The sequence below is a fragment of the Dendrobates tinctorius genome, unplaced genomic scaffold (assembly GCF_039654945.1).
Source record: "Dendrobates tinctorius isolate UK_male_01 unplaced genomic scaffold, ASM3965494v1 ptg000151l, whole genome shotgun sequence".
Lineage (NCBI taxonomy): Eukaryota > Metazoa > Chordata > Amphibia > Anura > Dendrobatidae > Dendrobates > Dendrobates tinctorius.
The window spans coordinates 9,262,307-9,275,041 of NW_027361818.1; the positions used below are offsets into that span (position 1 = coordinate 9,262,307).

General features: G+C 49.9%; 1 protein-coding gene across 6 annotated transcripts in view; it reads right to left on the reverse strand.

Moving 5' to 3' along the window:
- Nucleotides 1-12,735, reverse strand: part of PLD2 (phospholipase D2) — an 86,658-nt gene that overhangs the window by 58,960 nt on the left and 14,963 nt on the right. Inside the window, exon 1 of one of the 6 annotated variants that reach the window (XM_073547093.1) lies at nt 7,061-7,182. The exons of the other annotated variants lie outside the window; for them this stretch is intronic. The gene's annotated coding sequence lies outside the window, so the exon portion shown is untranslated. Of the gene's footprint in view, nt 1-7,060; nt 7,183-12,735 lie in introns of those variants that run through there. 6 annotated transcript variants of the gene reach the window in all.

Genomic DNA, 12,735 nt, shown 5'->3' on the forward strand with positions numbered 1-12,735 from the left:
CCACCCGACGCTGCCTCCGGTCCTGGGGCCCCTGCTGGTCATATTCTGCATGCAGGCGGCTACCAGACCAGGAATCCTCTTCTGCGGGTTCCCTTCCAGGAACAGGAAACCAAACTGAGGGAGCGAGGGGGACCACCCCATTTATCTCTCTGTAGGTTTCCTGTTCCGGGGGCGGATCCCCTCTCTCAGTGGGTGCTGTCGTGGCGAAGAGGAAAACACGAGCTTCCTACTTCATTTTTTTCTCTCACCCCAGAGCTGGATGGACTCACAGCTACAGGGTTCAGTACTCCTTGTTGCTGATGATTTCTAGTGTTTTTTTTTCTCCCACAACAGAGCTGGACTCACAGCTACACTGCTCAGTACGGAGTTATAAAGCTGCGTCTGACCACGTGCTACACAGACAGGAGACCAGGAGTCACTCATGTCTGCGAGTGGGAAACAGAAGCTAATCTTTACCCACTGAGAAATTAGAAGTTAGGCTGGTGAGGAGAAAACTGGAGAAAAATGCCGGATACAAGTCACAATCACACGTATCCCTCATTTACACAGGACAGACGTACACGCCCCATACTGTGCATCAGTGCACATCATGAGGAGCAGCATACAGTGTATACACGTGGACGGACCACATCCATATTTCCAGATACAGAATAACGGGTACAGTGTGAATAATCCCCTCAATACGAGTGTGTGGAGTTTTATTTTTGCGTGGCAAGGCTCAGGCAATAAAGAGTTAACCAGAGGGGTGTGGCGGCACTACATAAATAATGGAGGCTGGGAGGGGGTGGAAGTGCGGTGGTAGGCGAGCTGTGGGTCTGTGCATGATGTATACACCTTAGCACATGGCGACACTACACACACCGGCTCTGCTACATTCCTGCGCCAGCCACACAAATAAATGGTCAATGTCACTTCATGTAGATAAATGTATCACTCATCACCCTCACTACACCGCTAACCATCACACCCAGCTCTGCTACTCCACTCCTGTCACCCTCACTACACCGCTAACCATCACACCCAGCTCTGCTACTCCGCTCCTGTCACCCTCACTACACCGCAAACCATCACACCCAGCTCTGCTACTCCACTCCTGTCACCCTCACTACACCGCTAACCATCACACCCAGCTCTGCTACTCCGCTCCTGTCACCCTCACTACACCGCTAAACATCACACCCAGCTCTGCTACTCCACTCCTGTCACCCTCACTACACTGCTAACCATCACACCCAGCCCTGCTACTCCACTCCTGTCACCCTCACTACACCGCTAACCATCACACCCAGCTCTGCTACTCCACTCCTGTCACCCTCACTACACCGCTAACCATCACACCCAGCTCTGCTACTCCACTCCTGTCACCCTCACTACACCGCTAACCATCACACCCAGCTCTGCTACTCCGCTCCTGTCACCCTCACTACACCGCTATCCATCACACCCAGCCCTGCTACTCCGCTCCTATCACCCTCACTACACCGCTATCCATCATTCCCAACTCTGCTACTCCGCTCCCATCACCCCCAGCTCTGCTACTCCACTACTGTCACCCACACTACACCGCTAACCATCACACCCAGCTCTGCTACTCCGCTCCTATCACCCTCACTACACCGCTATCCATCACACCCAGCTCTGCTACTCCGCTCCTATCACCTCACTACACCGCTAACCATCATACCCAGCTCTGCTACTCCGCTCCTGTCACCCTCACTACACCGCTAACCATCACACCCAGCTCTGCTACTCCGCTCCTGTCACCCTCACTACACCGCTAACCATCACACCCAGCTCTGCTACTCCACTCCTGTCACCCTCACTACACCGCTAACCATCACACCCAGCTCTGCTCCTGTCACCCTCACTACACCGCTATCCATCACACCCAGCCCTGCTACTCCGCTCCTATCACCCTCACTACACCGCTATCCATCATTCCCAACTCTGCTACTCCGCTCCCATCACCCCCAGCTCTGCTACTCCACTACTGTCTCCCACACTATACCGCTAACCATCACACCCAGCTCTGCTACTCCGCTCCTATCACCCTCACTACACCGCTATCCATCACACCCAGCTCTGCTACTCCGCTCCTATCACCTCACTACACCGCTAACCATCATACCCAGCTCTGCTACTCCGCTCCTGTCACCCTCACTACACCGCTAACCATCACACCCAGCTCTGCTACTCCGCTCCCATCACCTCACTACACCTCTAACCATAACACCCAGCTCTGCTACTCCACTCCTGTCACCCTCACTACACCGCTAACCATCACACCCAGCTCTGCTACTTCGCTCCCATCACCTCACTACACCTCTAACCATCACACCCAGCTCTGCTACTCTGCTCCTGTCACCCTCACTACACCGCTAACCATCACACCCAGCTCTGCTACTCCGCTCCTATCACCCTCACTACACCGCTAACCATCATACCCAGCTCTGCTACTCCGCTCCTGTCACCCTCACTACACCGCTAACCATCACACCCAGCTCTGCTACTCCGCTCCTATCACCCTCACTACACCGCTAACCATCACACCCAGCTCTGCTACTCCACTCCCATCACCTCACTACACCGCTAACCATCACACCCAGCTCTGCTACTCCGCTCCTGTCACCCTCACTACACCGCTAACCATCACACCCAGCTCTGCTACTCCACTCCCATCACCCACACTACACCGCTATCCATCATTCCCAACACTGCTACTCCGCTCCCATCACCCCCAGCTCTGCTACTCCACTACTGTCACCCACACTACACCGCTAACCATCACACCCAGCTCTGCTACTCCGCTCCTATCACTCTCACTACACCGCTATCCATCACACCCAGCTCTGCTACTCCGCTCCTATCACCTCACTACATCGCTAACCATCATACCCAGCTCTGCTACTCAGCTCCTGTCACCCACACTACACCGCTATCCGTCATACCCAGCTCTGCTACTCCACTCCTGTCACCCTCACTACACAGCTAACCATCACACCCAGCTCTGCTATTCTGCTCCCATCACCCACACTACACCACTAACCATCACACCCAGCTCTGCTACTCCACTCCCATCACCCTCACTACACCGCTAACCATCACACCCAGCTCTGCTAATCCGCTCCTGTCACCCTCACTACACCGCTATCCATCATTCCCAACTCTGCTACTCCGCTCCCATCACCCCCAGCTCTGCTACTCCACTACTGTCACCCACACTACACTGCTAACCATCACACCCAGCTCTGCTACTCCGCTCCTATCACCCTCACTACACCGCTATCCATCACACCCAGCTCTGCTACTCCGCTCCCATCACCCTCACTACACCGCTAACCATCACACCCAGCTCTGCTACTCCGCTCCTATCACCCACACTACTCCGCTAACCATCACACCCAGCTCTGCTACTCCACTCCTGTCACCAACACTACACAACTAACCATCACACTCAGCTCTGCTACTCCACTCCTGTCACCCACACTACACCGCTATCCGTCATACCCAGCTCTGCTACTCCACTCCTGTCACCCTCACTACACCGCTATCCATCACACCCAACTCTGCTACTCCGCTCCCATCACCCTCACTACACCGCTAACCATCACACCCAGCTCTGCTACTCCGCTCCCATCACCCACACTACACCGCTAACCATCACACCCAGCTCTGCTACTCCACTCCCATCACCCTCACTACACCGCTATCCATCACACCGAGCTCTGCTACTCCGCTCCCATCACCCTCACTACTCCGCTATCCATCATACCCAGCTCTGCTATTCCACTCTTGTCACCCTCACTACACCGCTATCCATCATACCAAACTCTGCTACTCCGCTCCCATCACCCTCACTACACCGCTAACCATCACACCCAGCTCTGCTACTCCGCTCCCATCACCCTCACTACACCACTAACCATCACACCCAGCTCTGCTATTCTGCTCCCATCACCCACACTACACCACTAACCATCATACCCAGCTCTGCTACTCCACTCCCATCACCCACACTACACCGCTATCCATCACACCCAGCTCTGCTACTCCGCTCCCATTCCCACACTACACCGCTAACCATCACACCCAGCTCTGCTATTCTGCTCCCATCACCCACACTACACCGCTATCCATCACACCCAGCTCTGCTACTCCGCTCCCATCACCAACACTACACAGCTAACCATCACACTCAGCTCTGCTACTCCACTCCTGTCACCCACACTACACCGCTATCCGTCATACCCAGCTCTGCTACTCCACTCCTGTCACCCTCACTACACAGCTATCCATCACACCCAGCTCTGCTATTCTGCTCCCATCACCCACACTACACCACTAACCATCACACCCAGCTCTGCTATTCTGCTCCCATCACCCACACTACACCACTAACCATCACACCCAGCTCTGCTACTCCACTCCCATCACCTCACTACACCGCTATCCATCACACCCAGCTCTGCTACTCCGCTCCTATCACCCTCACTACACCGCTATCTATCACACCCAGCCCTGCTATTCTGCTCCCATCACCCACACTACACCGCTAACCATCACACCCAGCTCTGCTACTCCGCTCCCATCACCCTCACTACACCGCTATCCATCACACCCAGCTCTGCTATTCTGCTCCCATCACCCACACTACACCGCTAACCATCACACCCAGCTCTGCTATTCTGCTCCTATCACCCTCACTACACCGCTATCCATCACACCAATCACCTCACTACACCGCTATCCATCACACCCAGCTCTGCTATTCTGCTCCCATCACCCACACTACACCACTAACCATCACACCCAGCTCTGCTACTCCACTCCCATCACCTCACTACACCGCTATCCATCACACCCAGCTCTGCTACTCCGCTCCTATCACCCTCACTACACCGCTATCCATCACACCCAGCTCTGCTACTCCGCTCCTATCACCCACACTACTCCGCTAACCATCACACCCAGCTCTGCTACTCCACTCCTGTCACCAACACTACACAACTAACCATCACACTCAGCTCTGCTACTCCACTCCTGTCACCCACACTACACCGCTATCCGTCATACCCAGCTCTGCTACTCCACTCCTGTCACCCTCACTACACCGCTATCCATCACACCCAACTCTGCTACTCCGCTCCCATCACCCTCACTACACCGCTAACCATCACACCCAGCTCTGCTACTCCGCTCCCATCACCCACACTACACCGCTAACCATCACACCCAGCTCTGCTACTCCACTCCCATCACCCTCACTACACCGCTATCCATCACACCGAGCTCTGCTACTCCGCTCCCATCACCCTCACTACTCCGCTATCCATCATACCCAGCTCTGCTATTCCACTCTTGTCACCCTCACTACACCGCTATCCATCATACCAAACTCTGCTACTCCGCTCCCATCACCCTCACTACACCGCTAACCATCACACCCAGCTCTGCTACTCCGCTCCCATCACCCTCACTACACCACTAACCATCACACCCAGCTCTGCTATTCTGCTCCCATCACCCACACTACACCACTAACCATCATACCCAGCTCTGCTACTCCACTCCCATCACCCACACTACACCGCTATCCATCACACCCAGCTCTGCTACTCCGCTCCCATTCCCACACTACACCGCTAACCATCACACCCAGCTCTGCTATTCTGCTCCCATCACCCACACTACACCGCTATCCATCACACCCAGCTCTGCTACTCCGCTCCCATCACCAACACTACACAGCTAACCATCACACTCAGCTCTGCTACTCCACTCCTGTCACCCACACTACACCGCTATCCGTCATACCCAGCTCTGCTACTCCACTCCTGTCACCCTCACTACACAGCTATCCATCACACCCAGCTCTGCTATTCTGCTCCCATCACCCACACTACACCACTAACCATCACACCCAGCTCTGCTATTCTGCTCCCATCACCCACACTACACCACTAACCATCACACCCAGCTCTGCTACTCCACTCCCATCACCTCACTACACCGCTATCCATCACACCCAGCTCTGCTACTCCGCTCCTATCACCCTCACTACACCGCTATCTATCACACCCAGCCCTGCTATTCTGCTCCCATCACCCACACTACACCGCTAACCATCACACCCAGCTCTGCTACTCCGCTCCCATCACCCTCACTACACCGCTATCCATCACACCCAGCTCTGCTATTCTGCTCCCATCACCCACACTACACCGCTAACCATCACACCCAGCTCTGCTATTCTGCTCCTATCACCCTCACTACACCGCTATCCATCACACCAATCACCTCACTACACCGCTATCCATCACACCCAGCTCTGCTATTCTGCTCCCATCACCCACACTACACCACTAACCATCACACCCAGCTCTGCTACTCCACTCCCATCACCCACACTACACCGCTAACCATCACACCCAGCTCTGCTACTCCGCTCCCATCACCCTCACTACACCGCTATCCATCACACCCAGCTCTGCTATTCTGCTCCCATCACCCACACTACACCGCTAACCATCACACCCAGCTCTGCTATTCTGCTCCTATCACCCTCACTATACCGCTATCCAACATACCCAGCTCTGCTATTCTGCTCCCATCACCCACACTACACCACTAACCATTACACCCAGCTCTGCTACTCCACTCCTATCACCCTCACTACACCGCTATCCATCACACCTAGCTCTGCTATTCTGCTCCCATCACCCACACTACACCGCTAACCATCACACCCAGCTCTGCTATTCCTGCAATACACATTATTAACACTACAGCTGCCATTATTAGACTATTCCTGTAGGCGTCATGTCATCACCACCACATCTAACTCATGAAGTGTTCCCGCCACTACATCACTCTGGCAATCTCTGCTGCTCACCACTCCAGCTCTGCTATTCCTGTGCAGTCTCCAGTGCCGCACTCTCCCCCCTGCACTGCAGTATGGAGCACACTGTATACAGTCAGCACAGCCTGAACACTACTACACCCAGCGGGGTCAGCACCACTCACACAGGACACACACTCCAGGGCCCTGAACTAACGTCACCTCAGCTGCTGATGTTCACTTCTGGGACTTCATCTCCTGCACCACCATCCTGCACACCGCCACCGTCCTGTCAGCCACACACCGCCCCTCCCTGTCACATCCCTGCCAGCAACGCCCAGAGAGGGTGAGGAGGAAGAGCAGGAAGAGCAGAGTCCCACAGCTACAGCACATACTACACCGTGACCTGTACACCGTATATACACCGCTACATCCTGACCTGCACACAGCGTATATACATCACTACACAGGCGGACACTGACAGCTCGGGGCCCCTGTGCAAGAAATGTGTCTGGGCCCCCTTCTTTTTATGGCAACAAAGATATATATATATATATATATATATATATATATATATATATATATATATATATATATATATATATTACATAGTCTCCTATATTATATATATTGCTGTCCCTTATTATACAGTGCCCTCTCGTTATGTACAGTACCGTCCCTTACATATTGGATTATATAGAGCCCTGTTTATTACATACCGTCCTGTCTTGTTAGCTGTATAATGCAATGATGGCTGATGGAGCATGGGAAAGCTTCCTTTCTAATGGAGGAGATGATGGACTTGTCATATGGTCACCTTAATCAGCAGTAATTTTATATCTAACAAGAGAGCGGACTATGTAATAAAAGAGGGCGCTGTGAATAACAAAAATAACAAGAACACACTATGTAAGAGACAGCACTATACATAACAGAGGAATCTATATAATAAGGGATGGCACCATATATAACTAGAGAGGATGGTACGTAATAAGGCACAGTGTTATACATAATAAAAGAGGAAACTATGTAACTAAAGATGGTGTTATACAGAATTAGTGCGTACACTATATACTAAGGGACTGTGTTATACATAATAAGTATATACACTATATACTAAGGGACTGTGTTATACATAATAAGTAAACACACTATATACTAAGGGACTGTGTTAGACATAATAAGTAAACACACTATATACTAAGGGACTGTGTTAGACATAGTGAGTACACTATATACTAAGGGACTGTGTTAGACATAATAAGTAAATACACTATATACTAAGGGACTGTGTTAGACATAATAAGTATATACACACTATATACTAAGGGACCGTGTTAGACATAATAAGTATATACATTATATACTAAGGGACTGTGTTAGACATAAGTATATACACTATATACTAAGGGACTGTGTTAGACATAATAAGTATATACACTATATACTAAGGGACTGTGTTAGACAAAATAAGTATATACACTATATACTAAGGGACTGTGTTATACATAATAAGAAAACACACTATATACTAAGGGACTGTGTTAGACAGTGAGTACACTATATACTAAGGGACTGTGTTAGACATAGTGAGTACACTATATACTAAGGGACTGTGTTAGACATAGTGAGTACACTATATACTAAGGGACTGTGTTAGACATAATAAGTAAATACACTATATACTAAGGGACTGTGTTAGACATAAGTACGTGCACTATATACTAAGGGACTGTGTTAGACATAGTGAGTACACTATATACTAAGGGACTGTGTTAGACATAAGTACGTGCACTATATACTAAGGGACTGTGTTAGACATAGTGAGTACACTATATACTAAGGGACTGTGTTAGACATAAGTACGTGCACTATATACTAAGGGACTGTGTTAGACATAGTGAGTACACTATATACTAAGGGACTGTGTTAGACATAAGTACGTGCACTATATACTAAGGGACTGTGTTAGACATAGTGAGTACACTATATACTAAGGGACTGTGTTAGACATAAGTAAATACACTATATACTAAGGGACTGTGTTAGACATAGTGAGTACACTATATACTAAGGGACTGTGTTAGACATAATAAGGGATAATGGCTTCCTCCACCTCCCCCTGTTCCTAAGGCCATTATTAGTCCCCCTTCCTCACATCCCAATCCCCTACACCCCTCATTGTCATCCTCCCCCCGCATCCCATCATTGTCCTCTCCCCCACCCCATCATTGCCCTCTTCACCACCTCCATCATTTTCTTCTCCCTCACCACTATCTTTGCTTTCTCCCCCACCACTCCCATCATTGCCCATCCACCACCTCCATCATTTCCTCCTCCTCCACCACTCCCATTATTGCCCTTTCCACCATCATTGCATTCCCCCCCACCACCCACATAATCATTTCTCCTTCTCCCCACCACCCGCATCACGGCCCTTCTCCCCACCACCCGCATCACGGCCCTTCTCCCCACCACCCGCATCAGGGCCCTTCTCCCCATCATTGCCTTCTCCACACACACACACACACACACACACACACACACACACACACACACCACCTCTCATCTGTCCACAACATCACCGGCACCCACACTTCATTCAGTGGCCGCTGTGCCAGTGCGAGGATGTCATCCAGCAGCGCTGCTCTCTGTGTCAGAGACAAGAAGCGCGGCCGCCGGGCAGGAAGCAGGATGGAACCCTGCAGCTCCGTTCCTATTTTCTCTTGCAGGTAGCGGAGCTGCTGGGATCGCTCCCTGCCCGCCGCACATGAGGGCAATCTGGCCAGGGGCCCCCTGGAGCCTCTGAACCCGATGCAGCCGCACCGGTTGAATCGGCGGTATGTCCGCCCATGCACCACTACATGACATGAAAGCACCGTATATTCACCGCTACACCGTGACCTGCACACACCGTATAGACACCACTACATGACATGCATGCACCGTATATACATACCGCTACACGTGACCTGTACACACCGTATATACATACCGCTACACGTGACCTGTACACACCGTATATACATACCGCTACACGTGACCTGTACACACCGTATATACATACCGCTACACGTGACCTGTACACACCGTATATACATACCGCTACACCGTTACCTGTACACACCGTATATACATACCGCTACACTTGACCTGTACACACCGTATATACATACCGCTACACCGTGACCTGTACACACCGTATATACATACCGCTACACCGTGACCTGTACACACCGTATATACATACCGCTACACCGTGACCTGTACACACCGTATATACATACCGCTACATCGTGACCTGTACACAGCGTATATACATACCGCTACACGTGACCTATACACACCGTATATACATACCGCTACACCGTGACATGTACACACCATGATCTGCATGCACCACATATACAATGTAATACACTGCTACACTGTGACCTGTGCACACATTGCATTGTGTGTATACAATGCACTGCTACAACACAACGTGTATATATATATATAACACAGCTACACCACAACCTGTGCACACTGTACAGTCATGGCAAAAAATGTTGGCACCCTTAAAATTGTTCTAGAAAATTAAGTATTTCTCCCACAAAAAGCCGGATTACTCACCGGTAATGCTCTTTTAGTGAGTCCACGACAGCACCCACCGGAGTGAGTGGGTGCTGTCAGGGCGAAGGGTAAAATTATTGAAATTACATGTTTTGTTATACATATGTTTATTTCCTTTGTGCGTAAGGGAACACAGACAAAAAAAAAAAAGCAAATTGGACATCATTTCGCACTACATCCCAAAAAAGGGACCGTCAAAATTCTTGGCACCTATTCAAAAATGTGGGAAAACAACTTTGTTACAAGCATATGATGCTCATTCATACTCACCTGTGGCAAGTAACAGGTGTGGACAATATGAAAAGCTCACTCGAAACCAGATAAAAAGAGAAGTTGGCTCAATCTCTGCATTGTGTGTCTATCGTGTGGCACACTAAGAACAGAGAACAGAAAGAGGAGAAGAAAACTGAGGACATGAGAAAAGAAATAGCTGTAACCTTGAGGTTGTTGATCTTTTTCAAGTCCATTTCCAGAGAACTTGATGTTTTTTTGTCCATTGTGCACAACATAAATCAAAAAGTTTATAACTCATGGAATTGTAGCTAATCTCCCTGGAACATGGACAGCAGAGAGAAATTGATGAAAGATTGCAAAGCAGCATAGTCCAGATGGTGGAGAAACAGTTCCATTCAAGTTTTAAAGAAATCCAAGGTGTCCTATAGTCAGTGCAAACTATCCACCGACATTTGAATGTAATGAAACGCTATGGCAGGAGACCCAGCAGGACCCCACTACTGACACAGACATAAAGCTAGACTGTAGTTTGCCAAGACGTATGTTTGTAATCCAAAATCCTTCTTGGAAAGCATCTTGTGGACAGATGAGACCAAGGTAGAGCATTTTGGTAAAGCTCATCATTCTACTGTTTACCAAAAACGGAATGAGGACTACAAAGAAAAGAACACAGTACCTATAGTGAAATATGGTGGAGGGTCAAATATGTTTCAGAGCTGTTCTGTTGCCTCTGGCACTGGGTGCCTTGACTGTATCATGAAATCTGAAGATTACCAAAGGATTTTGGACAGCAAAGTAGTGTCCAGTGTCAGAAAGCTGGGTGTCCTAGGTCATGGTTCTTCAAGCAGGACAATGACCCCAAACATATTTCAAGAAGCCCCCCCAGAAATGGATGGAAAAGCACTAGAAAGTTCTGAAGTGGTAGCAATGAGTCCAGATCCAAATCCCATTGATCACCTGTGCAGAGACCTTAAAATTACTGTTGGGAGAAGGTGCCTCCAAATATGAGAGACCTGGAGTAGTTTGCAAAAGAAGAGTGTTCCAAAATTCCAGGTGAAAGGTGTAAGAAGCTTGTTGATGATTATAGGAAGCGATTGATTGAAGTTATTTATTACAAAAGGGGTGACCAATACCAAAACCATGACTGTATATATACACACACACACTAAAACCTGTGCACGCTGTATATGTACTACTACACCATGTCCTGTATATACACAAAGCCACCTGGCACACCCAAGCAAGTTCCGAGGCCCTGAGAAAGTGGGGGGCCCACTTGTTGTTGGGGAAACCCGCACTTTATTGGGCCAGTGAGTAGGGGGCGCTGTCACTGGGGCCACCCCAATCATGCATTAAACTGTTACCACCTCTACCTGTTCCTCCGCTGCATGGTCTATTCGCATCTTCTGACTCTTCGACATCTCAGGACAGAGGGCACCATGATGTCATTGCAGGGTGTCCTCTGCGCTGAGCAGTGCAGAGGGCCACACTCAGAAGGAGATAAGAGCTGCAGTCAGCAAAGAACAAGGAGAGGCGAGTATTTGATTATTTATGGAGCATTACGTGGGGCCCATTATTCTGCATGCAGCATTACGCGAGCCCAGTATTCTGCACGGACCATTACATGGGGCACATAATACTGCAATGAGCATTATGTGGGGACCAATATTCTGCATGCATCATTAAAACTTCACCAGGGATATGGGTTGAGTCACGGTATAGCGGGATAACTACGTCACCAAGAATCTGAGTTGAGTCAGGGTGCTGGCAGGATACCTGCATCACCAGGAATCTGGGTTGAGTCAGGGTGCTGGTGGGATACCTACATCACCAGGAATCTGGGTTGAGTCAGGGTACTGGCGGGATAACTACGTCACCGGGGATCTGGGTTGAGTCAGGGTGCCGGCGGGATAACTACATCACCAAGAATCTGGGTTGAGTCAGGGTGCTGGCAGGATAACTACATCACCAGGGCTCTGGGATGAGTCAGGGTACTGGCGGGATAACTACGTCACCAAGAATCTGAGTTGAGTCAGGGTGCTGGCAGG